This window comes from Anneissia japonica, unplaced genomic scaffold (assembly GCF_011630105.1).
Source record: "Anneissia japonica isolate Jap-2015-1 unplaced genomic scaffold, ASM1163010v1 scaffold7135_len39406_cov139, whole genome shotgun sequence".
Taxonomy (NCBI): Eukaryota; Metazoa; Echinodermata; class Crinoidea; order Comatulida; family Comatulidae; genus Anneissia; species Anneissia japonica.
The window spans coordinates 2,960-8,226 of record NW_022752078.1 but is presented as its reverse complement, the minus strand read 5'-3'; the positions used below and the strand labels follow the sequence as shown (position 1 = coordinate 8,226).

Here is a 5,267-nt window from a genome sequence, read left to right as displayed (position 1 = left end):
TTTGTAAGTGGTCTTCAAAAATTATTACCTCATGATTTCATTGCAAAGCAACAAGCGGGTTACCTCCAAGATCTAAGGAGTACACTTGAACCAGGAATAGTCTTGGTCATTGCAGATTTTGCTGAAAAATACAGCTTTGTAGTACAGGACGCTTCTCAGTCTTTTCATTGGAACAATCTGCAAGCAACACTTCATCCCTTTGTATGTTACTACCGGGGAAACATGCAAGATGAAATTGACCATACAAGTTTTGTGATTATATAAGAATGTAACACACATGATACTGTGGCAGTTCACCTTTTTCAAAAATTGCTCATACAGTTTTTAACAGACACACTTGGACATGTTAAGAAAATATGCTATTTTTCTGACGGCTGTGCTGCACAGTATAAAAATAGAAAAAACTTTTTAAATTTGTACCTCCATGAAGAAGACTTTGGTGTTCAAGCTGAATGGCACTTCTTTGCCACCTCGCATGGAAAGGGACCATCTGATGGTGTTGGGGGGACAATAAAGCGGTTAGCAGCCAGAGCAAGTTTACAACGCCGAGACAGTTATCACTGCTTGCCAACTTTTTGAATTTGCAGATTCAGAGATTGACAAAATACATTGCCAGTTTGCCACAACAGAGCAATATCGGCAACAAGCAGAATTCCTGAAAGACAGATTTGAAAATGCTCGCACAATTCCAGGTACACGGAATTTGCATTCTTTTATTCTAGTCTCCAAAGAAGCGGTTACAGTTCGATCCTTTTCATCTGCAGCCGAGAAAAGACAGGAACTAGTAACTCTTACTGCAGATACCACAGTTCTGAGTGGTTTGGTCTTAAGTGGATATGTTACAGCAGCTTGCACGTTAAAGTATTGAAAGCTGTCTCTTATACACATCTAGATGTGTATAAGAGACAGCCCACATGGACTGTCGCCATCTTTCGTATTTCCAGAACCACCAGATTCTTTAACCATTGATCATCAAGATATACTAACAGCTGTTCACCCAACTACAGTGACTGGAAGAACATATTTAATCTCAAAAAAAGAAACAAAGGCTGCCCATGCTACATTTACCAAAAAAATTAAGGTTTAGAACTGAGCCAAAACATCTTTTTGACATTGATTTTATTTTGACAAATGATTTGTCTTATAATTTTTATCGATGGTGTATCTGATCATGATTTATGGTATGTACTGATCAGTTTATTGAACATTAATATGCTTCTTAAAATAATGATTCCATAATACAATATAATGTAATTGAAAAATGTCCTAATTTTTGAAATTGCATGCAGTAATATGTATAATTGCTTGCTGCTAAGGACGTGTCCATCACTAATTTATTGAGACTTTTTATTTTACATTGTAATTCAACTTTAAAACCTAAATTCCTAAATGAAGAGTTACTTTTGGTTATACTACAGTATACACATATTAGCACACATTACTCTGTTGTGTATAAGAGACAGATATATATTTTTTTTATTCAACTTTGAACTTTACAACCTGTCATAACTTTTTTATATTTGAATTGAGGACTTAGCATTTATTAATAAAGTTATAGAGCTACTCAATAGCTTTAAAATGACACCAAAATCAGCTCTGTAGGTGCCATACTTTTCGAGATATGGTCGGTTAAACACGCAAGGTATCGCTAATTGGCCAAAAGTTCGTTAGCAGATATCTCGCTAATTAGGAGGCCTAGAGAAAAAATTTTTCATTTCTGATCGTTTCTCATGGGCCTCAACAACATACAAAAATTTGAACAAAATCCGAGAGATTGAGGTTTTTTTTTGGTTGATTTGACATGGAATTACCCAGATTTCAAAAGGGGTAAAACATAACAGCTCCCTGGTAAGGTGAGAGAGATGACAAGACTGCTTGCTTCTTTGAAATTGTGAACATTTGTACTGTCGCCAGACGTTTGGCTGCATCTCGTCTCCATAATATTTTAGGACTAGCCTAGGTCAGTATTCCTAAGTAACTACTTTACATTGACAAAAACACACTAATGTTAGCATTACTTCTGTTAACTTTTAATAGAAAAATGAGCTTCTTTGCTTCATTCCTTTGCTGTAAATTCTAAGCAAACTCAGGTAAACTTCAATGAGCGGTCTACTGTGTGACGATCTATGGCAGGATTGCGTCATTGTATTGGTAACAGTACAACTTGAAGTAATTATTTTTACTTCATGTACGAATCAACTAGCTTAACGATCGCCCTACAGGCCGGTCTGTAACATGGTGCAAGGCCTGACTTCGTTGGATCTCCAGTCACTATAACAACTCCCTGGTAGATGCAAATTTGCTATGTCAAAAAAGCTCACCACACACTATGTATGGCTGTAGTATCTCTCAGTCGATTGTCATGGTAACCAAATGGCAAGCTTCTGATAGGGTATCTCTTTGGCAGTTTGAGCAGAGTTTGAGATCGTTTCAAGAGATACCTAGACCTAGTGTGTTACCTGTCAAGTTATTTTTTTGGTACAGTAGCCTGTAACGTAAAGTACAGAAAATAAACTATAACAAAATAAAAACATACACAACTAAATGGAAAATTTATTTAATTTAAGCCAATAAATAATTCTACTCATAAATTTAAATTCCAAAAAGTCATAGTGTCAAGTGCATATACCTTGCTATGTAAATCACATTTTATTATTAATTATTATTACAATTTTAAAAATAAAATACCTTAAAATACCTTTAAAAAAATTAATCTAATGTTCTGGTTGGGGAGGCCCTATTTTTATTAGTTTATCACCCTATCTAGGGTGGAAATGAGATGAGAAAGGGGAGGCTGAGTTTTTTTTTAAATTTTATTTTGCTTAAGCCAGACATCACCCTTGGTTTGTTTGTTGGTGCATTGATATTCAAGTAAAACATGATTGAGATAGTACCAACTATATACTATTTAATTTTAAAAAATTTTAAAAATTTTTTAAAAATTTAAAAAAATTTATTTTATTTATTTATTTATTTTTGGAAGTACCATAGAATACATGCGCGTGAGGGTAATAACAATTTTTTTTTATTGGGCCTAATAATTAATTTTCTGACCTTAAAGCAGGGTTATTACAACCTCTGCATCGTGGAATATGCGCCGAACGAGGTGTCGTCGTGCATTTTCCCATTACACCTTAACAAATTCTTGGGAGAACACTGCATAACGTTTTTTATTACAATTACTTATTTCTAGTTGTTTTTCTTTCTCTCTTTTAACCATTGATCGCACCAGATTTGTGTGTGCCGCTGAAACAAAATTGTATGTTCAGTTGAATAAATAAATAAATAAATTACAGTAATATCGCAAGCTGTTAGTAATGGTTTAGCCTTACATGTTTTCATGGAATTCACAAGTTGAAATTCGCAGGGGAAATTCGGCATCAAAAAAATGTGTTTCGCATTAATTAAATGTTGTTTTATAAAATGTAAATATAATTTGGCTTTAGTGTAATACGAAATTTCATCTACTTTGATCAACGTTTTCAGAGGCATGGGTCTTACCACGTGATGGTAATGGTAATGGTAATGGTTTGGGACTTGTAAAGCGCATACTACATGGTCTCTATGCGCTTAAGTTACACGAAAGAAAACAAACCAAAAACTAAATCCTAAAGTCTAACCAAGCGACCTAAGCATGAGAAAACAGACTATCGCAGGGGAACCAACATCACCGCACCGTTTTCCTGCAATTTGAGACCACAGGCAAGCAGTGGTTTGCAGGATCATAACTCACAGATCCCTTTCAGTGGCAAGGAGAGCAATTAATTGCTGTGCTGGATGTTACCACAGCTGCACAGGAGGGTGATTGTGCTTCTTAAAACTGATGGTGGCATGCGACTACATAGGAAATAACTAAAAAATCGGATTTTTTAACGTTTATTTGCTCATCAATTCGTAAAATCACTGAATATTATGATAGTCTCACCTATGTACGGTACTAGGCCTACTGAATGACGTCCCAGTACCCGACTGACTATCAGGTAAACAAATCTGTACTTGGGTATAACGGCGTGCAGTCAGGCTTTATTTTATTTCATTTTATTTTAATTCACATTCAACAGCGGGGAGCCCGCCACTTACATACAGAATGGAATACGTAAAACACAAGAAAGACGGAAAACATCAAAAACACTTACTCAAAAAATATTCAAACTATTATGATTCATTTGAGTTGTCTATAATAATAATAGTAATTAATAATAATTGGATGCGTTTTACAGTGCATCCAATCAGCCACCGTTAAAGGGGAGGAGCAAATGCCAAAATGGAAAATCGGCGTCCAAACGATGCACTATTCAAACAGTGTTTTTTGACGCGTTTTGGTGGAACAATAGAAAGCATGTCTGAACACAGATTTGATTTCTGGAATAATTTGGCGATCGCGCCTAAATTAATATAAAAATACATTTATATGATTCTTGTTCTTAAAATAATTACATTAATGATTAACATTAACATTTCATTATTTGACCTAATGTTGGAATTAAATAATGATGATAGTAATAATAATATTAAAATAATGTTTTTATTTGCTATCCAGAATTAAAATTTACATTTAATGTTTGTGAATATAAATGTTGCTTTTCTTTTCCTAATTCTGGTTTTTTAATAAATATTATGTATTTTATTTCAGTAAAAATTTCAGCAAACCGGTGGACTCATCCTGCTCAGGTCAATGGCTATAATGTTGCTTTCTTGTTTTGTGAGCCTCGTTAATTCTGCTGAATGGTGAGTGAAAAAACTTGTTCTTATGAATTTCTTGTCCGTTGTAAAAGCTTTGTGGGATAACGTTCGATTCATCACTAAGAATAAACATTACAATTTCAATATTACAACACAAAAACCCTAATTAAATTATTTTAAAATAAATTAAATAAAATTTTCATGAAATAAGTTTTTAATTGAAATTAATATAATTAACAGGGTAATATAATTGGAGATCAAAATAATAATATTATTTCATTTATGTCTTTAATATGACAAAACAATGAACAAAACTATATAAAGTGGTTTTGACCTTGACAAACTATTACAGAAAGTGAACATTTAGACCCATTAACAACACAATATTTATGCTTGGGACATCAGAAATTTTACACTCTAAACTGGATGATGCCCAACACATAATAATTTCTTCCTTGTAACTTTGTTAAACTTTCCCATATGTTTTGTTCAGATCAGTTGATCCGTTTTCGAAATATCTGGTCTGGGACGTTTTCCTTTGAATGGTCCTTATATCCATACCCTACTGCAGATCATCACTAAAA

General features: G+C 33.8%; 1 long non-coding RNA gene across 1 annotated transcript in view; it reads left to right on the top strand.

Annotated features, from left to right (window-relative positions):
• LOC117122113 overlaps nt 1-4,728 on the top strand; it is a 30,791-nt gene extending 26,063 nt beyond the window's left edge. The window contains exon 3 of the long non-coding RNA XR_004447669.1: nt 4,634-4,728. This is a non-coding gene — a long non-coding RNA (uncharacterized LOC117122113). The remainder of the gene's footprint in view (nt 1-4,633) is intronic.
• Nucleotides 4,729-5,267: the final 539 nt, after the last annotated feature.